Source organism: Lissotriton helveticus, chromosome 1_2 (genome assembly GCF_964261635.1).
Source record: "Lissotriton helveticus chromosome 1_2, aLisHel1.1, whole genome shotgun sequence".
Classification (NCBI taxonomy): domain Eukaryota; kingdom Metazoa; phylum Chordata; class Amphibia; order Caudata; family Salamandridae; genus Lissotriton; species Lissotriton helveticus.
Window position 1 is genome coordinate 418,605,637 of NC_136058.1, and position 27,040 is coordinate 418,632,676.

The 27,040-nt window shown below is 48.6% G+C and overlaps 1 protein-coding gene across 1 annotated transcript in view; it reads left to right on the forward strand.

Moving 5' to 3' along the window:
- The window catches only part of LOC144807234 (uncharacterized), a 135,143-nt gene that overhangs the window by 61,819 nt on the left and 46,284 nt on the right, over positions 1-27,040 (forward strand). The window contains exon 6 of the mRNA XM_078673090.1: positions 7,124-7,193. The gene's annotated coding sequence lies outside the window, so the exon portion shown is untranslated. The remainder of the gene's footprint in view (positions 1-7,123; positions 7,194-27,040) is intronic.

Sequence of the window (27,040 nt, forward strand, 5' to 3'; positions counted from 1 at the left end):
TTGGCTTAGCAAAATGACAGTGAAGTAAAGTGATGAGCCGTGGATCACACAGTTTGGTCTAGTGGGAAGCCAGGATTTTTCAACCAGAATAGCATATTGTGCAGTTCAGAAACTCTAAAAGTACACCCATCTCTATTCTGTTCAACACAAAGTCATTGCTTTGTGTTCAGCTATTCAAGTAGTGATACTATGCCTCTGCTGCCACTTCAGCTCACCAGGCTGCACACTCCCTCACCCCTCGCTCGCCAATGTCCCGCCCACCCTTCCTTTGATCTCGCCGCGAGTTCTCACAGGTTAATGGCCCTCCCCCAGCACATAGCGCTCATTGCTTGTTCTTTCTGCTTTCTCCTTGTTGGCTGGCTCACGGAGCTGCTCCCAGTTAATCTAATCTCCCCATACCGTTCCCACTCATCTCCCGCCCCTTGCAGCTTATCTGTAGTGTCATTGTTCTGCTTTTGGACCATGTCCTGCCCATCGCTGCTTGTACGGTGCTGCTCACAGCTGCTCATTTAATTTTATTTTAAGCACTCTATGTTAGTGTGGTTGCTGGCTACCATCAGTACTTTCATACAAGTGTTGTTGATTATCTCTAAAAGATCCCTCCCACCCTCCGAAGTCTGGGTGCTTTTTTTCATTTGTAATCATGGGCGCCAGTTCACCTAAAAACCACGGGTGGTAGCGAGTGATGTCATGTACCGTTTGCCCCGCCTAAATTTACATCACTGGTTTGACCTTTTTCCCTGACCTAAACCCCTTCATTGTTGCTTTCTTCCACCCATCTCCGCAAAGCCCTCCCACAACACAGCTTGACTTCCCCCCCCTTTCCTCCCAGGTCGTTGCTCCCTCTTTGCAACCCTCTCCCACAACACTGCTTGCTTGCCACGATACAAGCAAGCATCTTTCCCATGTAGTTGGAATACATATGGAATTAAAGCTCCATCGCCTACACACATATTGGCGCTTTCACATCAAATCTCCACTAGCGTGCCTATGCACTTAATCAACCTTTGCAATCATTCACACAGTTCTAAAAAGCAGGCTTGTGAAACCCACACACACCCCACACACACACCCCACACACACAACCCCCCACACACACAACCCCCACACACACAACCCACCCCACACACACAACCCACCCCACACACACCCCCCAAACACACAACCCCCCACACACACAACCCCCCACACACACAACCCCACACACACAACCCCACACACACACAACCCCACCCTGAGCTCACCAGTGTCCTTCCTGCCTACAATAAGAACACTGATTTATCCCTATTTCAGCAACTGGACCCGTTCCTCACAACACTCGGGTCTTCAAATCCTTAACTTTTTTATCAGACTTGTCCTTGCTCTCATTTTCCCGATGTTCATAATATTGACCCATACTGAGTATAACGGAAGGGGTGGAGGTGGTCCACGTACTTTCGGCAGCCTGCAATCGTGTCATTATCTCAGGCAGCAAATTAGTGACAAATCTGTTTACGAATAACCGTATACCACCCTCCGTCGACAGATCCTGACCACTGAAATTAATGAATACTTTCTCAAACCGCGTAAAGATATCAGACACATTTTCGTCCTTTTTCTGTTTACAAGCTGTCAGCTTATCCCAATCCACCTTACGTGGAGGAATAAGGGTTTGCATATATGTTATAATACGAGCAGGTATAGCTAAGATCTCTGCTTGAGGCTTATCACCCGGTTTCCGGTCTCTGTCCCAATCTTTAATTTGGTCCCATGTTCCACCAAAATCTGCAACATGGGCTTGCTCATGCACTTGTCTCCATATATCTACCGGGATCAATAGGCCGAAAAATAACTCAATGTCAGCAAGGGTCATAACAGCCGAATTAGCTGCCTCAGTAAGTTCTTTGTAGTAAGCCATCGGATTCTTACGGGGGTCGGGAAGCTGGGCTTTTAATGCGAGAACCTCGCTTCTCTTCCAAGGGGTATAAACCCACTGTTCTTGAAAACGTGTCGTGTCACATAACTCTTATCCGCCTGTAATCGAAATTGTCTATCAGTTTGTTCAATATTCTTCTCTACTTTTGCTTTCTCATATGCCACAGCCTTTTGCCTAATTGTCTGACAGGATTTGATTTTTTCCTAATTTCTCCTCTCGCATTCGCCGTCGTTTTGCTTCCTTTACCCATAGGGTCAAAGAGTCGAACATTGCCTGACGGCTCCTTTTGGCGAACAATTTATTTTGCAAATAACTAATTTTTCTTTCATCAAAAACCCCGTTAAGGGCCATTGCAATTCCTGATTATCTTTGGTGTACTTCTTCCAGATCGTATTAAACAAAATGGAAGAGATACCATGTTTAACATACATATCAAAACTCGGGCTGCCCTCCGGAGGAGCAGGCTGCCTTTCATCCAAACGCCCACTCTTCCGACGACAGCAACATCCAAAACACAATTTACTAAAACACGACATATTTATTCATTCAACAACTCGTACTTTCCAAACACACCATTCACCAGGACATGTCCATCTTCTATATACTCATTCGTTCTCAAATCATACAATCGCATTCACCACTCACACATGGGCTTCATAAATTTCGATCGATAACCAAAGTACAGCCGGCGTTCTTAATACAGTACAAATAGGCGTCAATTCCAAATTCATGTCTTCCAAATCGAACAGAGCCCGTCGACTGTTCGGGGAATCGATCAAACCTGATTCCAGACCACACAGATTTACAAAAGAGACAGTCCAGAAACTGCCCCGAGATCATCAGACAGGGGAACCACGGACCTTCTTACGGACGATCCCATAGTCCTGGGCTGGTTGGGCTAGGATGACTGGGCGCGTAGCTCCAGGACCAAGCATACCCAGTTGCTGTTACGGGCTTTTCCGAAGAAGATCCGGCCGATCAAGCACCCCTTGTGCAACACCAGGGCATCTGATGTTGTCTCAATTAATCACCAAACAAGTCTGTGGGGCATCCACCCGTGCAGCCACTCCGCTGCCACGTCGGACCCCCAGATTCCCTGTGGTTCACCAACCACCAAATTCCAAAATACAGTTAACTGTTTCCAAAGGCACCGCTCAACAGTGCAATTCCAAAAGATGCCAAAATAAGTCACTCACCTGTCATGTCAAATGTAAATGTCATGGTACTTATAGAGCGCACTGTCACCAGACGGTCACCTTGCGGTGTCGCCTATGCGGTTTCCTGGCGCTGATACTCATACCGCTGTGGAACCCCTCCTGGCTTTCCCTGTGAAGTGTCCACTCCTGGGCACCCCTAGGGTGAAGCCAGGCATCCTTAGCGCTGGTGGGGCCGGTGTGGAGGCTAAGCAAGCTATTGCCCAGAGTTGCAGCGTGGGGCCCGTGATTAGAATAGGCACCGAGGCGAGAATTAACAGGTCCGGAGAAATTGAGCCCGAGACCCCGCCGAGGCGGGAATCAAACCCTGGTCCCTGGCCAGAACTCTGCATCAGGGTCTGCCGCTCTAACCATTGAGCCACACTCCTCCACCTGGTGCACTCAGGTCTGATTGCGTGTTCTCCACTGCCGACTCCTGTAGACCAACATGGTCAGCTGTTCCGGGTTAAGCCTGAAGGACTCCTGCGAAGGGTTATTTAGCAGCTGGGAAGGTCACTTGGCGCGAGAGTGGACATTTTCCAACCAAAAACTGGTTTCTCAATAGGGATCCTTTTTCAGTCAACCCACTCGACCAGAACCCCTCCCTGTCCCTTCACTCCTGCTTACAGGAGGGGATGGCCCTATCGCGGAGTCCAGGCGTAGTCGCCAACTGAAGCACCCAAAAATGATATACCATACGACTATACTTACCAATAGCCCATATACCAATTACCAATAATCAGTCAGTCGACAATGGAGAAGGTTCAATCGTTTATTATGCAAAGTACTCTATTTAGAGGAGCCTCTCTCTCGTCCTCACTGTAGTGATGAGCCTCAGCAAGGCCTACCAGTGCAAGGGGTTCGCCCTTCTCTGCACAAAGTCCTCAGACCATAAGAAGAAGTTGGCACATAAACTGGAAATAGAAAACAATATTTATTACACCTCATGAGACGGTACTACGGTCCAAACAACACCCTCCAGTATTGTATGAAGTAGCACCCCTAACAAAGAAAGCATGGTCCTTTCATACCAACGCAGGGGCTCAAAAGGAGGTGGTACAAAACACAAGAGCAAGTTTTATGTACATATAAGGGTATATTGGAAGGCTCAATCGATGAGTGGGCGGAGTTAACAATTTTCAGAAACTAGTAAACACATTCCTATCTGGAACTAATTATTAACAGCTGCAGACCCTACTGGACATGCCTGGGCATGCGTGAAAGTGGGGGATGCTAAATATAGCCTGTTGCTGGGCAGATTTCAGGCGCAGTTAACAAGAAGGTAGGACAAAGCACATGGTGAGCACATGGCAACATGTGGCAGACAAAATGGCTGCCACAAATACAAAATGGAGTCCGCACGATGTTACAATAGTTGCTGAAAACCGCATATCTTATGCTAATGCTTAAACCAGCCGCTGCCAAACTACAACATCACCCTCAAAGGTGCTGTAGAGGAGACTGCTGGATCACATTCAAAACAGTGCATATATACTTTCAGCATAACACATGAAACCTCTTCATGGAAAAGTACCACTTCTCGTGAAGCCAAAAAGGAAAGCCCATATAAGGCACAGTTGATTAGTTCGAAACTCAGCTAAGCTATTGTGGGGGCAGGTCAGAGAAGGTGACTCCCTTTCGTTCTGGTGCACGGGAGTACAGGCACGGCGCCTACAGGAATGTGCCAATCTGACTTAAAATTATTTACAACAAGGGGTGGTGAGGGACAGAGTCTCTGAATTAAGCAGAATACTCTCACCCAGTCAAGAGATCAGGGCTAGATCCAACACCGTTTTTTAGCTCATTGCACCATCCTAGTTTCAGAACCTGGCTGTATGCAAATTAGTCTGTTCCTGTCCCAGTGCATGATGGGAACAGGGCAAACCAAACTACAAAAGCCAATTCTTACACTGGGAAGGAAACAAGCTTCCGGGGACCGGTTTCTGGCATTACAGCCATCTTCGGCCCGGCTTACTCTGTCCATCACCACCCCCTTTTTGAAAATATTTTGGCCACCATAAGTGTGGAAGGGTATACTCAGATGTGAGTCCCTTGCTCACTGCACCATCAGGATTCAAGGAAGCCGGGCCGAAGACGGCTGTAATGCCAGAAACCGGTCCCCGGAAGCTTGTTTCCTTTCCAGTGAAGAATTGGCTTGGTAGTTTGGTCTGCCCTGTTCCCATGATGCACTGGGCCAGGGACAGACTAATTTGCATATTGCCAGGTTCTGAACTGGGATGGTGCAGTGAGCTAAAAAACGGTGATGGACCAAGCCCTGATCTATTGACTGGGTAGGAGTGTTCTGATTAACTCAGATACTCTGTCCATCACCACCCCTTTTTTGAAAATATTTTGGCCACCATAAGTGTGGAAGGGTATACTCAGATGTGAGTCCCTTGCTCACTGCACCATCAGGATTCAAGCAAGCCGGGCCGAAGACGGCTGTAATGCCAGAAACCGGTCTCCGGAAGCTTGTTTCCTTTCCAGTGAAGAATTGGCTTGGTAGTTTGGTCGGCCCTGTTCCCATGATGCACTGGGCCAGGGACAGACTAATTTGCATATAGCCAGGTTCTGAACTGGGATGGTGCAGTGAGCTAAAAAACGGTGATGGATCAAGCCCTGATCTATTGACTGGGTAGGAGTGTTCTGATTAACTCAGATACTCTGTCCATCACCACCCCCTTTTTGAAAATATTTTGGCCACCATAAGTGTGGAAGGGTATACTCAGATGTGAGTCCCTTGCTCACTGCACCATCAGGATTCAAGCAAGCCGGGCCGAAGACGGCTGTAATGCCAGAAACCGGTCCCCGGAAGCTTGTTTCCTTTCCAGTAAAGAATTGGCTTGGTAGTTTGGTCTGCCCTGTTCCCATGATGCACTGGGCCAGGGACAGACTAATTTGCATATAGCCAGGTTCTGAACTGGGGTGGTGCAGTGAGCTAAAAAACGGTGATGGATCAAGCCATGATCTATTGACTGGGTAGGAGTGTTCTGATTAACTCAGATACTCTGTCCATCACCACCCCCTTTTTGAAAATATTTTGGCCACCATAAGTGTGGAAGGGTATACTCAGATGTGAGTCCCTTGCTCACTGCACCATCAGGATTCAAGCAAGCCGGGCCGAAGACGGCTGTAATGCCAGAAACCGGTCCCCGGAAGCTTGTTTCCTTTCCAGTGAAGAATTGGCTTGGTAGTTTGGTCTGCCCTGTTCCCATGATGCACTGGGCCAGGGACAGACTAATTTGCATATAGCCAGGTTCTGAACTGGGATGGTGCAGTGAGCTAAAAAACGGTGATGGATCAAGCCCTGATCTATTGACTGGGTAGGAGTGTTCTGATTAACTCAGATACTCTGTCCATCACCACCCCCTTTTTGAAAATATCTGACTTAAAAGGCAGATGCGACCTTGAGTTCCCAGGACCAGAAGTAATGGTTCATTCTTAGCCTAGGCTGACTGCTCAGTTTCTATCCTAAAGGGTGTCACGTGCTTTCGGAACTAAACTAAGTGAGGACGGAGAAACGAAACCAAGATGGCGCCTATTCGGCCAAGGCCCGATTTTCCCATGTCTCTAGTACGAGCGTATTTACAAGGGGTTTCGTTGCAAAGTAATATTTCGTATATTGAATATATTACACCAATATCATATATGTCAGATTTTATCTCTTCAGAACTGCAATGGTAATAGAAGCAGATAAAAGTAATTAGCAAAATAAGCACATTGAACAGAATAAATAGTTCCACCATCTTTCTAAAACAATGTACATATGCAAGCATATAAAAACTGTATATAGCGTTTTCCTACTATGCTTTCCCGTGTGTGTGTCTGTGTGTGTCTGTTGGCCTCTGTGTTTCTGTCTCCCATTCCCTGTAGGGAAAGTATGTAGCTCCTCGTGTAGAAGAGTCGGTCAAGAAGGAGCACACTGCATTGAATAATTTCTTGGTATGCACTTTTTATTAGTATTACAGGAAATCACAATGATTGATTGTCTCCGTTATATTCTTCTTTCCCACAGGGTCTTTCTCTTCAGTCCCTTAGGTGTGCCTCGGTCGCCGTCGTCCCTCAGACAGAAGGAAAAGACTCGGGTAAGTGTTTTTGCTTTATGGTTTAGTCAAGGGAGGATGTGAGGGATACATAATAGCTATGCATAAATGTGAAGGGAGGGTGTAGAGGTTGGAGCAACCAAAAGAAAGAGTAGCCGATGATTTCTGCTCTTGTCTTTGTTTCCATCTCACTTATTTCCTTTTCCCTGGGTCCCTTTCACCCCTCAGCCTTCCCTCCCGTCCCTCTCTGACTCAGCCCCTTTCCAAAAGTCCCGTAGACGCCCACGCACCTGTAAGAGCCATGTCACTCCGGGGCCGTGGCGTGGTGACTCCATGTCCTTCAGTGAGGTCTGGTAGTAGATCATGCCTCCAGGTATTCTGAGGCTATTCCCCTCAGGACTACCACTGCCCCTGCAGTGGCTAGGGCCCTCATTAGCATCTTTACCAGGGTGGGCTTCCCTAAGGAGGTGGTGTCATACAGAGGTACGAACTTCATGTCTGGCTACTTGAAACACATGTCGAAGGAGTGTCGTGTGAATTTCCGGTTCACTACCCTCTACCACCCACAATGTAATGGCTTTTTTTTTTTTAGAACTTTATTTTAATTTTTTCAACATACAACCTGGCAGTCAGAGTATACAGAGACATATAATACCAATATGTTCTTCGTAAGTAGGTTAGTCAATAATTACACATGCACTAATCTGCTTTCCCATTCTCCAGGTGATCAATAAGTGTCCCATTCCCCTAATTGGGAATGTACCTTACAATTATCATGAGGAGACACCTCCCTGCTCATCCCCAGTGTCGTAGTGTTCTGCCTTATCAGTTTCAGAGTCAGAGTCTGTGTCTGTTGTCACTTGGGAAGCAGGAGCTAGGAGTTATCTGTATGAGACCGGCAAGTGTTTAGTGTATCCTCAAATTTGTCATCCTTTCTGCTAAGGCGCATATGTTTCTCCTCAGCTAGGGCCTAGTTGAGCGCATCTCTATGCCAGAGCGCAATCGTTGGGGCATGCTGGGACAGCCATGTGATTGCAATTCTACGTCATGCCAGTACCATAGGCGACTGACCAAATTTATAAGTTATCTTGCGCCCTTCTGGCATCTAAAGAGGCCTAATAAACAGCATTTGGTTGTCAGCTCAATACTTAGTTGTGTGGCATGCTCCATTTCTTCGACAGCTAGTTGCCAGAAGGAGTGTATTGCATCGCAGGGCCATGGTTAATGTAAGAAATCAGCCCCCACAGTGTTGCAGCGCAGGCGTATATCTGGGCAAGACACGACCATTCGATCAATCAATCAATCAATCACTGCATTTGTAAAGCGTGCTACATACCCGAGAGGGTCTCAAGGCGCTGGGGAGGGGGGGGGGGCACTGGTTGAAGAGCCAGGTCTTGAGGAGTCTTCTGAAGGCCAGCAGGTCCTGGCTATGTCGTAGGATGGTGGGGAGAGTGTTCCAGGTCTTGGCGGCGAGGTAGGAGAGGGATCTGCCACTGGCGGTGGTTTTTCAGGTGCGGGGGACTGCGGCGAGGGCGAGGTTGGCTGAGCGGAGGCTTCGGGTGGGGGTGTGGAAGCTGAGTCGGTTGTTGAGGTAGGTGGGTCTGGTGTTGTGCAGTGCTTTGTGTGCGTGGATCAGGAGCTTGAAGGTGATCCTTTTGTTGACTGGGAGCCAGTGCAGGCCTCTCAGGTGGAGTGTGATGTGGCTACGGCGGGGGACGTCGAGGATGAGTCGGGCCGAGGCGTTCTGGATGCGTTGGAGTCGTCTCAGGAGCTTGTTTGTAGTTCCTGAATAGAGGGCGTTCCCGTAGTCGAGCCTGTTGGTGATGAGGGCCTGGCTAACGGGTTTTCTCGTGTCGAGGGGGATCCATTTGAAGATCCTGCGGAGCATGCGGAGGGTGTTGAAGCAGGACGCGGAGACGGCGTTGACTTTCCTGGTCATGGAGAGAGTGGAGTCGAGGATGACCCCCAGGTTGCGTGCGTGGTCCGTGGGTTCTGGGGCTGTTCCTAGTGAAGTGGGCCATCAAGAGTCGTCCCAGGCTGATGGGGTGGGTCCGAAAATGAGGACCTCCGTCTTGTCTGAGTTCAGCTTCAGTCTGCTGTCCTTCATCCAGTCGGCTACGGCCTTCATTCCTCTGTGGAGGTTAGCTTTGGCGGTGTGGGGATCTTCGGTGAGGGATATGATCAGCTGGGTGTCGTCGGCGTAAGAGATGATGTTGAGGTTGTGTTGTCGTGCGACGTGGGCGAGGGTGGCCATGTAGATATTGAACAGCGTCGGGCTGAGAGTCTTGTGGCGTTAAGTAGGTTCTTCGCAGGAAAGAGCAAGCGCACATGACCCAAAGACTCACTGAAGAAGTATTGTATGGTGTACTACAATAAGATTAATTAGCAAAATTCTATTTGGACCTCATATACACTATAAGTACACTGTCTATATACCATGTTCTTTCAGTGCAGAAAGCAAGCAGTAATAAAAGCAAAACATTCCATAAACACCGGAAAAACACTTTTTCTGGTAGTTTTAGTGGCGCGAAAATGTGAAACCACTGATAACAACTGTTTTTTAAGAGATTGAAAACACTGAAAAAACCCCACCAGAATTTATCAAAAATAGAAACTGAAAACAGGAAAGCCTAATTATAATGTATCCGTCAAAAATGGGAATTACTAGAAACCATGCCTGTTAGTTCACAGGACCGCTGCCAGTCTTGATCTTCCATTGGAATGTCAAAGTCTAAATTCCAGGCCTCTCAGGTCCATGTGTAGTGTCTACTGTACAGTTTAAAATGCAGCCCTTTGGAGGTGCGAGGGGTCGTGGCTCCTCCTCTTCCTTTCGGGTAGGTTACAACCAATACCAGCAGTATCATCCCTATCAGGGCCAACCGCGTTACTCCTCCTCCTTGCAACAGCAGTCGTTTCGACAGCCGCAGGCTGCCTCTTACAAGCAGTACAGAGGGAAATCCTCCTGCTGAGGTAGAGATTCCTCAAAAAAGCACTGACAACTGCCAACTGTAAATGTAAATGTAAATGTCAAGGTATTTGTAGAGCGCACTGTCACCAAGCGGTTTCCTGGCGCTATTACTCATACCGCTGTGGAACCTCTCCTAGCTTTCCCTGTGAAGTGTCCACTCCTGGGCACCCCCAGGGTGAAGCCAGGCATTCTAGCACTGTTGGGGCCGGTGTGGAGGTTAAGCAAGCTATTGCCCAGAGTTGCAGCGAGGGACCCATGATTAGAATAGGCACCGAGGCGAGAATTATCAGGTCCGAGGAAATTGAGCCCAAGACCCGCCAAGGCCGAAATTGAACCCTCGTCCCGGGCCAGAACTCTGCATCAGGGTCTGCCACTCCAACCAAAGTTGGAGGGCGGATCTCCCATTTCTTCTCCAATTGGTCCGTAATAACTACAGATCGATGGGTTTTGGACATAGTGTCCAGAGACTGCACTCTGGAATTTGTGAAATTCCCTCAAAAATCTCCCCCCGTAGGTCCTCCTCCTGCCCGTCTGATGGAACTTTTATGCCAAATCAATCTCATGTTAAGGAAACGAGCGATCAAAGTGTACCGAATCTTCAAAGGGGTGCAGGCTTCTAGTCAAGATTCTTCCAAATCAAGGAAAAATCAGGGAAGTGGCACCCCATTCTGGACCTTCGTTCCCTCAAAAAGATTCTCAAGAAGCAAACTTTCCGGATGTTGTCTCTCCTAGAAGTGCTTCAATTACTGCCTCAAGGGGATTACAAGCCAACACTGGACCTTCAAGATGCCTATTTTTATGTCCCTATCCTACCCAGTCACAGAAACTTCCTGCGCTTCAGAGTGGCTGACAGAGATTTCCAATTACAAGTCCTTCCATCTGGCCTTCGCTCTGCACCCGAATGTTCACTAAAGTCTTGGCACCGGTGGCAGCATATCTTGGTCTATCTGATGTCCAAATATTTCGCTATCTCGATGACTGCCTTATAAAGGCCTAGTCGTTCACAGTCGCAAGCAGACACACTCAATCATGCCTGTCTCTGTGTCTTTCCATCACTCTGGAGAAGTCTCAGTTCACCCCCTCTCAAGTGAGGACCTTCTTGGGGGCCATCATAGACACACAGCAAACAAGGGCCCTTTGTCTCCAATAAAAGACAACAGCAGATTTTCAAACTGGCAACTCCTGTGCACATAAAAGTATGTTTCTGTTCGACAGTTCAAATCGCTTCTGGGGATGCTGTCTTCCGGTATTCCCCTAATTCCCAACTGTCGCCTCAAAATAGGACCCCGACTGGAGAACTCGACAACCAATTGCAACAAGTCTCAGGGTACTTTGACGATGTCATCAACATCAAGTCTCAGATATGAAGAGCATTGGTATGGTGGACTCGCATACCAAACATTTCTGCAGTTTGTTTGTAGTGGACACTCCAAATTTCATCCTCACGACAGATGCCTCCCTCGAATGTTGGGAAGGTCATCTTCAAGCCCTCACAGTCAAGGGGAAATGGGACACCCACCAATGAACTTGGCACATAAACCTTTTGGAGTTACTGGCGATATTCCCGGCTCTGAAGTCCTTTTGCACCCTCATTCAAGGAGCTTCAGTGTTGATCCGAATGGACAACACAACAACCTGACCCCAGGCCACCCCCCACGCCGCACGGCTCCTCCGCTGTGACCGCGTCTCTGCCCCTGGCGCTGCAGGTTCGCCCCTGACTTTGGTGTCCCCCTGCTGCTACCTTCTCCTTCTTTCTGCTGCTGCCCTCACTTGTGACTTGTGAATTGTGCTTTTTTTTCTGGACTTCTGCATTTTTCGTAGTTGCCGTTGTATTCCTTCCATCTGTGTGTGCCCCCCCCGCTCCCCGCCGCTGCTCCCTCGCGCCCGCCCCTTTTCTTTTGTACTCCCTGCCCATTGCCCGCCCCGCTCCTGCCTCCCAGCTGCTCCTCCTTCCCACTTGGCCTCATATGGAGGCCGCACGGCGCAGGTGAGTGTGACCTGTGAAGAACCGGGCCTTATGGGCCTGGCGGCACAGGGCACGCCTTAATCTCCGAGGTCACCTGTCTTGTTGCACAGAGACACGGAACACTCTGTTGTCGTAGGAAACCGAATTTATTAGCTGCAGCTAGGCACAGTTGTCCTAGAAGTACACCAAGTATGTTCTCAGGAGACTGCCACTTTACTCCGTGGCTCACAAGCTTTTATAGTAAAAATGCAGTTGTACAAACATATACCCGATGCACAAAGTTACAGCCAGTCTGAAGAGTTTGAAAACAAAGGGTTGTGCAACCGGAATGTTCTCTGCTTACATGTTTGTGTGTTATTCGGCCCCTCAAGTTAATCAGTCTGGAATGAAAAGGCTTGTCTTGTATGCTTCAAAGGAAAGGTTGTAAACTAGGAAAACAAGAGGAGAGAATAGCGAAAGGCCGATAGATAAGATACGGCAAGAGAAGAATGCTAAAGGCTTAACAGATAGTTGGTACAAGGATTAGTTAGGCCGGGCGTTGTCTGGGCTTTGTTTCGGACAAGGACGGAGGGGGTCTTGCGACACGTTGCAGTCAAAAGGGCAGAGACAATTCGTTCGTCTCTGCCCTTTTGACTGCAACGTGTCGCAAGACCCCCTCCGTCCTTGTCCGAAACAAAGCCCAGACAACGCCCGGCCTAACTAATCCTTGTACCAACTATCTGTTAAGCCTTTAGCATTCTTCTCTTGCCGTATCTTATCTATCGGCCAGCGGGGCTCCAGATTCTCTTTTCTTTGGAAATTCTCACTTAGTTGTGGTTATTAACCGTCCCATGACACTGCAGGTCCTGCTGGCCTATTGCCACTACTCAGGTCATAAACCAAGTCTCCTACCACGACCCTCCAACTTAAATTGGATGATTCCAGTATCACACTGGAAAGGAGAGAAAAAAATATATATGCAATTCAAAATTTGAAATGTAAGTTCAGAAAAAGGAAAAGTTTTCAAATGTCTCTTGTCTTTCTAGGCCTTAGATTGTATTTGTTTTTGTTCGGCACAGTCTGGTCCTGAAAAAGTGTCTCTGGATCAGTTGTATCTATTCTGAGATGCGATGGTACAGCTTCTTGCAAAACATCATCGTCTTCCTTCTCAGTCCGAGTCCATTCTAGGTGTGCATCGCCAAAAGGTACAAACCAGGGGACCCTTTCTCCTTCAAAATCACCTAAACCTCCGTGGACCCACTGGTCAAAAGGCAAGGGTACCTTTTTTCAGTGCACACCATGAATCCAGTTCTTTTTCCCAACAACCTTCACGGCTGTACGTGTCGTCAGCAGGACCTGTCTTGGCGGTCCCCAGCGGGGCTCCAGATTCTCTTTTCTTTGGAAATTCTTCAGACACGCCCAGTCCCCAGGTTGGATGGTGTGCCCGGCATCTGAAGAGGCCTGAGGCAAAAGCGTCTTGTACCTGCTGATGGAGAACACGCAATTTAGTGGTGAGGTCATGCAAATATTCAACCAACATTGGATAATCTATATCCGAGTACTTTTTGGGCCTAGGGACACCCCAGACATTAGCCGGGCGTCCGAACACAATTTCATATGGGCTAAGTCCCACACGAGAATGAACAGCTGTTCGGGTGGACAAGAGAGCCAAAGGTAAAGCATCGGCCCAGGCAAGACCCGTGCTGGCCTGTATCTTTGCAAGTTTAAGCTTGAGAGTGCCATTATAGCACTCTACCAAACCCGCTGACTGAGGGTGATTTGCCGCATGGTATTTCTGCTTAATACCAAGACCTGTACATACTTTCTGCATGATTTGGCCCACAAATTCACTTCCATTGTCACTCCAGACAATTCGAGGTAAACCAAACCTCGGGAAGTATTTCTTCAGAAGGACCTTGGCTGTAGACAAAGCAGTATTATCCTTTAGGGGGTAGGCCTCTATCCATATAGAAAAGGCACACACCACCACAAGGACATACTTTAGGTTATTGCATCTCTCCATATGAATGTAGTCTATCTGCAACACCTCAAAAGGATACGTTGGGAGAGCAAAATGGCCTGCTGGAGTTGGTGTCCCTCTTCCTGGGTTATGCATTAAACAAACAATGCAATGCTTAACTAGATTGTCTGCACATTTAGGGATTCCCGCATTCTGCCATACCGGAGCCAAAAGCTTGCATATTCCTTTCGCACTGATGTGGGCTGGACCATGCGCCATAGTTACTACTGGAAGTACATAGGCATCTGGTAGCAGCCAACGCTGATGTTCTGACAATTCTATCTAACACCCCGTCACATCTAACATTCCCGTACCATCTTTCCACTTACTTAATTCTTTCTCTGTAGCCTCTTCCTGAATCATTTTCACACTTTCTATTGTGTCCTCACACATTCCTCCTTGACTGACCCATCGGGCAGGTCCAGCAACATACATACGACTTGTCACATCTCTAGCTGTCTCTTTTGCTATCTGATCCGCGAAAGCATTTCCTTCACCTACGTCATCAGTGATCCTCTTATGTGCACTACATTTCACAATCGCGATCTGAGTGGGCAAGGCAAGTGATTCTAAGAGGTCATTTACTAGCTGGCCATGCTGTATTTTAGTACCGTGTGAGTTAAAGAATCCTCTTTCCTTCCAGAGGCGGCCAAAACTATGGGCCACTCCGAATGCGTATTGGCTACCGGTGAACACATTCACTCTTTTTCCTTTAGCCAATACACAAGCTCTAGTCAGAGCTATCAATTCAGCTGCTTGGGCTGAATTCTTCCTAATGCGTGCTGTATCTACAATTGTATGCAAGGTGGTAACAGCATAGGCTGCAGTCGTTTCACCATTGGTAAGCTTAAAACAAGAACCATCCACCCATAGGATCCCATCCGGGTCCAGCAGTGGCGTATCCTTCAAATCGATTCTACCTTTTATCTCTTCCTCCGTACGAAGAAAACAATCATGTTGTTCTCAAATGCCTTTCTCTACTGGAATCGGCAACAGTGTAGCCGGATTCAGGGTGTTACATCGTTTGATGTGAACATGACTAGCCAGGAGCGTCAGCTCATACCCAGATAGGCGTGCGCTCGTAAGGTGCTGAGTTTTTGTCCTATTTAGGAGAGTATCCACTGCATGTGGTACCATGATAATAAGTGTAAGCACCAATCCAGCAGATTGGCGAATGGAAACTGATGCTGCTGCTGTAGCTCTCAGACAACTAGGTAATGCTTTAGCCACGGGATCTAACGAAGCCAAAAAATAAGCACATGGACGTTGCTTGTCCCCAAATTGTTGTGTCAAGACTGACAACGCGCAACCTTCTCTCTCATGTACATAAAGTGTGAAAGGTTTACTGTAATCCGGAGTACCCAACACAGGAGCAGAACATAAGGAAGTGCGCAAATCAGAAAAACTTTTCTGGCATTCCTCAGTCCAAGGGAGAGGTTGGGGTGTATCTTTAAGGGTAGGTGCTAACAAAGGTTAGGATTCCACTGTCTGCAATAAGAGGTAATGCCCAAAAAGGCACTCACCTCTCTCTGTGTACATGGTACGGACATTTGCGCAATTGCTTGGATTTGTTCGGGGTCAATCGCCGTCCCTCCTTCGACAAGAGATGACCTAAATAGGTAACCTCTTGGCGACAATATTGTAATTTAGAGGGCGAAACCTTGTGATGAAAGTCAGACAAGTGACGTAACAGAGAAATAGTAACTTGTTTACAAATTTCTTCAGAATCAGCAGCAACCAATAGATCATCTACGTATTGAATAAGGGTGGCACCTGGAGGCAAAGTAAAAGCGTCAAGCTGAGTTTTCAAAGCCTGACTATAAATGGATGGACTTTCACAATAGCCTTAAGGTGCACGCTTGAATCGAAAGCTTCGGCCTCCTAAAGAGAAATCAAAAATATCCCTACTTTCCTCAGCAATGGGAATGCTAAAGAAAGCGTTCTTAAGGTCAATGACCGAAAACCAGGCAGCCGAAGCAGGTATCATCGTCAATAAAGCAGTGATATCTGGGACGACAGGAAACTGTGGTACAACAATCTTATTGACCTCCCGAAGATCGATCACAAAACGATAAACAGGTGGCTGGGAAGAGTCAGTACGTTTAAGAACAGGCAAGACAGGACTATTGCATACATTTCCCATAGTCTCTTCAACCACATCTTTCCCCACTAGATCATAAATAATAGCCAACAGTGCTCTCTCACCATCACTCGAAATCTTATACTGGGGAATGCGAGGTAGCTTAACATTAGACTTGAGGGTGACAGTGTAGGGTGGGATCTGCAAGAGACCAACATCATTGGAACCTGTAGCCCAAAGATCAGCGGGCAAGGAACATAATTCAGAAGGGAGTTGGTCTCTAGACAAATATGTCGGGGAGATCAATCTCTTACCTAAAGTAAGATGCACGCCAAAAGGGTAACAATGCAGTGTCACATACAGTCTTTTCAACAAGTCCAAACCCAACAGATTCTCACCACAACCAGTCGTCAAAATAAGTGTAGCCTCTAAGTCATAAGGACCTATCGAAATGGGCAAAGGACAAGAAACTGGGTTGTGAACTGGGGCGCCAGAAAATCCTACAGAAACATTTGTTAAGCCAGACAAAGGTGCCCCAGGGAATTTGGAGTGGATGATAGAACTCTTCGTTGCACCAGTGTCCAATAGAAATGGCTCTGACACACCAAGCGCAACGACTTCAACATAAGGCCCATTTTGGTCCACTGGAACTGAAATGACTCCCTCACTTTGTCTATGGCTGTCCTAGCTAGAATTAAAATACTGAGTCTCATCCTCCATACAATAATCGTCATTATAATAGTGTGCAGACTGAGTATTTTGCTGATCAAAACAATTCATGGAATTTTGGGGCGGAAAGGAACGTTGCTCCTGGGACATTGTACCTCGCCCCCTCCCCCTAGGGGTCGACTGAAAACCACCTCGGCCTCGTGGCCCAGGTGTACCACCAGCACGCTGCAATAAAACTGGGCAATTATTCTTAAAGTGACCTTCTTCTTTACAATTGGCACATTGATTAGGGCCCAGTGGAGGTCGTGGAACAAAGGGCTCAGGTTTCTGAAACACCTTCTGAAACTGGGGAGTTGGCTGAAACTGACGCTGAGCGGGGCGAGGGGGATAAGCCTGTTGCAAGAGTACTTTCATTTTTAAATCTTTAGCCTTTTTATCCAATTTATCCTTTTCCTCCTTATCCCTATTCTCGTAATATTGAGCAGTAGCCAATATCTGAGCTGAAGAAGAAACGGCCCACAAACTTTCAGAATCCTTTAATTTATTAGAGAGTTCGGGAAGTAAATTAAATACAAATTTATCCACAAATAGTCGCTGCCAACCTTCTGTGCTCATATCTTGACCACTGTGATCAAGAAACGTTTCCTCAAACCGAGTAAAGAAGTCGGAGACACTTTCTTCTGTTTACAGGCATCTATTAACACGCAGAGCGGGCATCATAGTTTGCATTAAGGTGATTATCCTACCAGGAAGTTCTGTAATTAGATTATCAGGTTTGGAACCACCCACTTGAAGTCTATCGGCGGCAACTATAGTAGGCCAATCTCCTCCTAATTACTGGATATGGTCCTCTTTCCGAATTCTAGCCCACAATGGTTGCGGAACAACATTTCCCTTCAGCATATCTATGTCGGCCAAATTCATAACACACGCATCAACAGTCTGAGACAGATCTTTGTAATAACCAGCAGGGTACTTACGGGGGTCAGGTAAGGACTGTTTAAGGGCCAGCCCCTCAGATCCCTTCCAAGGTACATGTACCCATACACGTTGAAAATGAGCGGGAATAGCAGGATTTCTTCCCGCAGGTGCAACCTCATCCCTAAAACTGGGGGAACCTCTCTCATAGGATAGTGTTTCAGTTTCCGTCTAACGGAAAGATCGGGTTCAGGTAAAGACAGAGAAGTGAGCATGGGCCTAAGGGCGACAAGTGTCTTTACAGCATTCTCAACTTCAGGACCCACAATTATTCCTTTATCGAAGTCAGCCTGAATATCTAGCAGATCCTGGGGAGCTAATCCCAATCCCGTATCCTCCCACTTTTGGCTAAGAATGACGCACATGGCATCAAAAACATGTCTTTGTGTAGGTGCATTCCACTGTGAAAAAGTGTCCATGATATCTTGTACACTATACTCGGGATCATTCATGATCCACTTACGAGCAAGAACATCTAACACATTTTGTTCGTCAGGACCCAGGAGTTGTCTACGGGCCTGCTTCCGAGGAGGAACAGGAGTCGTGCTCAATAACCCAATGAAAGGGGACAAGAAACCAGAAACGGTATCTACCATTCGTTTATAAAATGAGGGGGAGTTGGACATAACGACAGGGGACAAGGTATTAGGCGGAGCACAAGAGGGGGCAGAATAAGGGGTAACACGTATAAAGGGGGTCGAAGGCAAAGGAGCCAGTGGCAAAGGAGGTGGCAGGATAGGCATAACTTGAAGGGGCTGTAGTGGAGGTGCAGGGACTGGTTGAGGAACAACAGGTGGCTGAGCAACAGGTGGCGGAGCGGGTGGTATTAACAAGAGTGGATTAGCACCTTGTGCATAGGGCGGGGGAAATCTAAACAAATGGGACATTACAGGATCCTTTTCGGGGTCAATATCTTTGTCCGGAGGGGAAGTTGGCAACACCGGATAACACTTATCCACAGCCATACGATGTCGTCTATCTAAAACCTAAATCACATGATCAGTCTCATTGTCAGTAAACTGCTGGGCAGCCTGTATGACAGTCATGCCCTTTTCCTTTCTATCTCTCTTTGCCTGTTTAATTTCTTTTTGTTTGGCTTCCTTGCGCCAGAGGCAAAAAGAGTCAAACATAGACGGCCGGGCTTTTCTTTTAAACAATGTAGCTTCAAATTATCTAGGATGTCAGGTTCAAAACTACCATTTTGGGGCTACTGCAGAACACCATCGTTCCTAGTATAGCGGACCCACACTTCATTAAAGGTGATAGAGCCCACACCATGTTTAGAATAGAGCTCATAGGTAGGAGTTCTGGCCGGAGGAATGGGACAAGAGTCCTCCAGTTGGGAATTCCTATGACAATCACAACAGCACCAACGTCTGAACTTACTGAAACCAGGCATCGTTATTTCACTGGCCTCTTTTCAAAACATTAAGGGGTTAATCAAGCAACACAGCACAAACGTACTCACCCCTTGGCTTTGGTTATTGCAATAGTCGAATCAAAACCCAAAAACAAAAGAAGTGGGAGCTACCCACTAGTACTTAACCAAATGTCTCCTTACACCAACAGAGGTCCGTTCTAACATCTCGAGATACCAGTTGTCACCAAGAGACCAAGACAGGGGGGCAGTCAGGGCAGCAGTTGCCAGCAGCCGTTGGAACGGAGAAGCTGCGCTTCAAAAGACCATCGGTCCACTTTCGACATACAGGGGTCGCTGATGTGGGGCGCCTCCTCCGGAATTTTCCTGCGGGGCTCCTCTCGATCCTCGGGCTCAACCACTACCTCTGAAGCCGCCCTAGTTGGGCGCCAATTGAAGAACCGGGCCTTATGGACCTGGCGGCACAGGGCACGCCTTAATCTCCGAGTTTACCTGTCTTGTTGCACAGAGACACAGAACAATCTGTTGTCGTAGGAAACCGAATTTATTAGCTGCAGCTAGGCACAGTTGTCCTAGAAGTACACCAAGTATGTTCTCAGGAGACTGCCACTTTACTCCGTGGCTCACAAGATTTTATAGTAAAGATGCAGTTGTACAAACATATACCCAATGCACGAAGTTACAGCCAGTCAGAAGAGTTAGAAAACAAAGTGTTGTGCAACCTCAATGTTCTCTGCTTACGTGTTTGTGGGTTATTCGGCCCCTCAAGTTAATCAGTCTGGAATGAAAAGACATGTCTTGTATGCTTCAAAGGAAAGGCTGTAAAATAGGAAAACAAGAGGAGAGAATAGCAAAAGGCCGATAGATAAGATACGGCAAGAGAAGAATGCTAAAGGCTTAACAGATAGTTGGTACAAGGATTAGTTTGGCCGGGCGTTGTGTGGGCTTGGTTTCCGACAAGGACGGAGGGGGTCTTGCGACACGTTGCAGTCAAAATGGCAGAGACAATTTGCTCGTCGAGCGGCCTGTGTAAAGGCAACACAAAATGGCGGATGAATGTAAGATGGAGTCGAATTTAGAGAACCTCACCTGACCCCAGGCCACCCCCCACACCGCACGGCTCCTCCGCTGTGACCGCGTCTCTGCCCCCGGCGCCGCAGGTTCGCCCTTGACCTCGGTGTCCCCCTGCTGCTACATTCTCCTTATTTATGCTGCTGCCCACACTTGTGACTTGTGCTTTTTTTTCTGGACTTCTGCATTTTTCGGTATTTTTCGTAGTTGCTGTTGTATCCCTGTCCTCTGTGTGTGCCCCCCCCGCTCCCCGCTTCCCGCCGCTGCTCCCTTGCGGCCTGCCCCTTTTTCTTTTTTACCCCCTTTTACCCCACTTCGTCTCATATGGAGGCCGCACGGCGGCCACGCAGCGGGCGCGCCAAAGGCAAGCCCGTCTGCGCCCGTCCGCGCCTGGACCGCGCCCAGCACCAGGACCCCTGGCCCTCGACGATGCCTGCCCACCCGAGAGACTTACGGCACCGCAACCATCCACGCACTCAACGCCGGCCGGAACCCCGCCTGCTACCGAACCATCCCGAAACTCACCCACGAACCCTTCACCTGCCAAGCTTGCAAATTCACCTGCCTCCAAACCTGCACCGCACCCACCAAGTCAGCTACCAGCAACAATCACCTCGAGTGCATCCTTCTCAACACCCGCTCCGTCCACAGGCACGCCGGCGAACAATGGAACCTCCTGGACACAATATCACCAGACGTCGCCTTCCTCACAGAAAACTGGATGAACGCCTCCTCTGCCCCCGACATCGCCATAGCCATCCCGGATGGCTACAAGATCACCGGGGGGAACGCGTCAATCAAACCGGAGGAGGCATCACCATCGTCCACAGAAACACCATCCAAATCACGACCAACTCTGACGACACCCTCACCGCCGCCGAGCACCTTCACTTCCAGATATACACCGACCCCAAGACCCACCTCAGGGGCACTCTCATCTACAGACCCCCGGGACCACGCACACAATTCAGCGAAGCCATCGCAGACTTTGTCAGCCCGCACGCCCTAACCTCCTCAGACTACATCTTCCTAGGGGACCTCAACTTCCACCTGGAGAACAACAATGACAGCAACACCGCCGCCCTACTGGACAACCTCGCCAACCTCGGACTCAAGCAACTGGTGAACAACCCCACCCACTACGCTGGCCACACGCTTGACCCCATCTTCTCCTCCAGCAAGCATATCTCCATCAGCCACTCCACCGGACTACACTGGACAGATTACAGCTGCGTCCACTTCAACTTCAGGAGAACCACGACCCACCACCACCCGCAACAGGTTCCCCGCAGAAGCTGGCGCAAGATCACCACCGACCAGCTCACCACCTCCCTCAGCCAGAACCCTCCCACCAACACGACGGACCCTAACGAAGCAGTCCGCAACCTCACACAGTGGCTCACCAACTGCGCCGATGACCTCGCACCACTGAAGAACCCTCCCAGCAGACCCGGCAGCAAGAAAGCCTCGTGGTTTACCAACGACCTTAAAAACTCCAAGAAAACCTGCCGCGCCCTCGAGAAAGCCTGGCGCCACGACCAGACAACAGAAAACATGACAGCCCTCAAGAACGCCACCCGCAATCATCACCAGCTGATCCGCACCACCAAAAGGACAACATTCAAAGAATGACTGGACAACAACACCCACAACAGCAAGGAACTCTTCAGCATCGTTAAAGAGCTCTCCAACCCCAGCACCTGCAACAACGACATCAAACCATCGCAAGACCTCTGCGACTCACTCGCCTCGTTCTTTCACCGTAAGATCGCCGACATACACAACAGCTTCAGCGCACAGACCACGCACCCTACCACCGAACCATTGACCCCCACCACCACCCTATGCACCTGGACCTCTGTCAGCACCGAAGACACCACCCGAACGATGAACACCATCCACTCCAGCTACCCAACCGACCCCTGGCCACACAACATCTTCAACACAGCCGACTCCATAATCTTACCCCAACTCCGGGACATCATCAACAGCTCCTCCGCATCCGCCACCTTACTGGAGAGCCGGAAACATGCCGAGCTCAGCGCCCTCCTGAAGAAACCCACCGCGGACCCCACGGACCTCAAGAACTTCCGCCCCATCTCGCTCCTCCCGTTTCCGGCCAAAGTCATCGAGAAGACAGTCAACAAACAACTCTCCGCCTTCCTCGAGACAAACGGATCCCTCGACCCCTCACAGTCCGGTTTCCCAGCAAACCACAGCACCGAGACCGCCCTCATCGCAGCTACCGACGACATCAGGTCCTTGCTCGACAACGGGGAAACAGCTGCCCTCATCCTCCTGGACCTCTCAGCATCCTTCGACACCGTGTGCCACCGCACCCTAATACAGCGCCTCAGCAACACCGGAATCCAAGGAAAGGCCTTGGAGTGGATCATCTCGTTACTCGCCGGAAGAACCCAGAGAGTCCGGCTCCCCCGTTCCGATCCGCGGCCACCAAAGTCATCTGCGGCGTACCGCAAGAATCCTCGCTCAGCCCCACCCTCTTCAACGTCTACATGAGCCCCCTCGCAGCCATTGCACGCCAACACAACCCAAACATCATCTCCAACGCTGACGACACCCTGCTGATCCTCTCCCTCACCAACGACCCCGCCACCGCCAGAGCCAGCCTCCAGGAAGGAATGAAAGACGTCGCGGAATGGATGAAGCTCAGCCATCTGAAACTGAACTCAGACAAGACGGAAGTCCTCATCCTGGGACCATCCCCCTCTGCCTGGGACGATTCCTGGTGGCCCCCTGCCCTGGGCACCGCCCCCAAGCCAACGGACCATGCTCGCAACCTAGGCTTCTTCTTGGACTCCTCCCTCACGATGACCAAGCAAGTCAACGCCGTCTCGTCATCCTGTTTCAACACCATGCGCATGCTTCGAAAAATCTTCCGGTGGATCCCCATCGAAACCAGGAAGACGGTCACCCAGGCCCTCGTCACCAGCCCACTGGACTACGGGAACACCCTCTACGCTGGAACCACAGCCAAACTCCAGAAAAGACTCCAGCGCATACAGAACGCCTCTGCACGACTTATCCTGGACATCCCCCGTCACAGCCACATCTCTCCCCATCTGAAAGACCTGCACTGGCTCCCCGTCAGCAAGAGGATCACGCTCAGACTCCTCACCCACGCACACAAGGCTCTCCACGACATGGGCCCCAAATACCTCAAGAGCCGCCTCACATTCTACACACCCACCCGCCAGCTCCGATCCGCCAGCCTCGCCCTCGCCACCGTCCCACGCATTCGCAAAGCCACCGCCGGAGGAAGATCCTTCCCTTACCTGGCGGCCAAGACCTGGAACACCCTCCCCACCCACCTACGGCTGACCCAGGACCATCTCTCCTTCAGGAAACAACTCAAGACCTGGCTCTTCGACCAGTAGCGACCCCCCCCCTCCTCCCAGCGCCTTGAGACCCTTACGGGTGAGTAGCGCGCTTTACAAATCTGTTGATTGATTGATTGAACAAGCATGCATTATGTGACCAAACAAGGGGGCACGAGATACACTTTGCTATCCCTACAAGCTCAGCAAATTTGGGATTGGGCGATTCAACATCAGATCACAGCAGTCCATGTTCCGGGGGTGTCCAACCTTCTAGCGGACTCCCTGAGCAGGTCGGTCTCGTCAAACCACTAGTGGGAACTTCATTAGCCGACGCTGGACCGCATCTTTCAGCTTTGCGGACACCCCAATCTGGATTTATTGGTGACCAACATGAACCGCAAATGCCCATTCTATGCAAGTTGGCTTCCCCACTCAGAATCGTGCAGAAATGCGTTTTTGATGAACTGGTCAAAAATATATGCTCATGCTTTTCCACTGATTCCTCTAGTCGCAAGGGTACTTTGGAAAATGCAGAAAGAACCCTGCGGCATTCTTCTCATAGCCCCCAGATGGCCTCGCCAGTTCTGGTTTACGGAGCTCCTCCTTCTGTCGGAGTGCAATCCAATTTGGCTGCGCCCAATTTCGAATCTTCTTACTATGAACCATGGCCTGATCTGCCATCCGAATCCAACTGGTGCCTGAGCACTATGAGTTTGCTAATTTGATTATTCCTCCGGACTGCAGGGAGGTTCTCCCTAACGCTAGAGCACCCTCCACTATCAAAACCTACAAACTCAAGTGGAAACGGTTCTATCTTTGGTGTGAAGCTTCAAATTCTTCAGTTTAACTCTGAGAAGATAGAGATTCTACACTGTGCAGTAGATAGAATCCCTCCTAAACTTACGCTTGAGTTTTGGCCAACATCGGCTGCTACTCCATTGGCTCCCAGTAGCGTGGTACATAATCTGGGAGTCATGGTTGACAACAAATTGACATTAGAAAACTGTCAACAAAACAGCTGGAAGTTGTTTTACTCTGATCAGAGCATTTCGGAAAATCCTTCCGATGTTCTCTTAACAGAACGGAGCGCTGATAGTCCGGAGCACCATCCTCAGTAAGCTGGACTATTGTAATGCCCTGTTACTAGAATCCCCGCAATATCTGATTGAGAGATTGCAGAGAGTACAGACCATGGCGGCCAAACTGGTACTAGTGCAACCACGCCGCTCCTCCGCCTCCCGGGCACTCTCAGATTTACACTGGCTGCCAGTCTCGCAGAGGATACGATTTAAGGCACTATGTATAGTATTTAAGGCTCTACATGGTCACTGTCCCAGATCTCTGCAGGAGAAACTGACATGGTATGTCCCTCCACGACCGCTGCGCTCCTCATCGGCTAATCTGGTGAGGGTGCCTAGAGTTAGGAAAGTCAAATCAGGAGGTAGGGCCTTCACTGCGGCAACGTCCCGCCTTTGGAATACTCTTCCATTTGATACAATATAAATGGACAACACCCTGCAGTTTAGAAAAAGGTTAAAAACCTGGCTCTACCCTCGGGTATGCTCCTTGGCATCCTGCTAACTCCTTCCAGGCAGGGGACACAGTCTCTCAGCCCTAAGCTAGTCATATGTATCACAGGGCCTGGTTACCCGTAGGGGGTCAGTTGCGCTTTACAAATAATTATAAAATAAATGTTCACCCTGTTCACTCTACGCCAGAGCAGCTTCTGCCTTTTTTCGTACAATTAGAAAAATCCGGCCTCTCTCACTCTACCCTGAAGGTTTTTCTGGCCGCAATCTACAGATTCCAGCAGGATGGCTCCAATTCTCTTTATTCTTCAAGAATTATTCAACAATTTTTCAAAGGCTTATTTCAGATGTTCCCTCTAATTCGACACCCGCCTCCTCCTTGGCATCTGAACATTGTGTTGGCACAGCTCGTGAAGGCCCCATTTGAGCCCATTCGTAGGGCTGATCTTAAATTCATCTCCTGGAAGACATCACTGCTTTTAGCTCCTACTTCGGCTTGGCGAGTCAGAGAGATACATGCTTCTACTATCAAACCTCCTTTTCTTCAATTCACCAAAGACGCTCTAATCCGGCCTTTATTCCAAAAGTTCCATCTGATTTCCACCTGAATGAGCCGGTCATCTGAAAGACTTTTTTCCCTAATCCACAGTCAGCAGCAAAAAAGACTTTACATTCTCTAGATGTTAAGATATGTTTGAAATTTTATTTGCAAAGAACAACCAGTATCCGTAAAACTGATCAGCTCTTCATAGCCTATGAGAGGATGCATAAAGAACATCCAGTTGCTAAACAGACTATTGCACGTTGGATATCTAGAGAAATTTCTTTTTGCCATCAGCAAGCAGGCAAGACACTTCAAGCAACGATTAAAGCGCTCCATACTAGAGCAGTCTCCTCTTCTACTTCTCTCTTTGCTGGTGTGCCTCTTTATCAGATTCGCAGAGCTGCGACCAAGCACTCGTTGGAAGCTGCCAACAATGCTGACACTGCTGTGGGGCAAGCGGTGCTACGTAATCTTTTTAAGTAAGGTGAGCCTCTGTTTCTTACCTCCTCCTGCACACATTGTATATATGTATATATTTCTGCTTTGCAGATGTGCCCATGTTTACTGCTATACTGTAATATACGTATATGTATTTTCTCGTACTCTGTTTACGATTTACCATGCCCAATTCTCGAATTACTTCTATCTACCCTGATTCAGGCATTTGAATCTATGGAAGATACCCCAATACTGGAGAAGAACATAAGTTACTGACCTGAAAACTGCAGTTCTCCAGTATTGGTATCTTTCATAGATTCACATGCGACCCACCCACCTCCCCTCAGAGGCTTCCCTCTTCTCCTTGGCTCTTATGCCACACATGTGCTCGTAAATCTGAGCGCCTGAGCCTCTGAGGAGAAGGTTCCAGAGGGTGCTGTTGCCTGATTGGCTGGAGTCTGGACCATATCTAATGACTTGGACAAGTTATTAAAGTAACAAGTTTTTTCCTATTAACGTCCATGTTACAATACTTCCTATTGCTCTTTTAGCTATGCTTTTGGTATACTATTGCTATATTGCTATTCTATGTATCGTGGGAATCCCACTTCGACGACGGGGAATGATTCAAGCATGTGAATCTATCAAAGATACCAATGCTGGAGAACCACAGTCTACAGGTAAGTAACTTATGTTCATCTTCCTGATCTTCCGGAGCGGAAAAAAGCAGGTAGAGACCACCGTCCCAATCTGGGATTTCACAGACAGATCGCAGTCAATTGTGATGCCAAGGCTTTTAGTTGATCTAGATGGTAGGGCTGGGTTTCCCAACTCAGTCGGTCAAAAATTAGAGTTCCAGGACCCACCAATTAGGATCATTTCAGTTTTGTCTGGGTTAAAATTCAGGTGGTTACTGTTCATCCAGCTA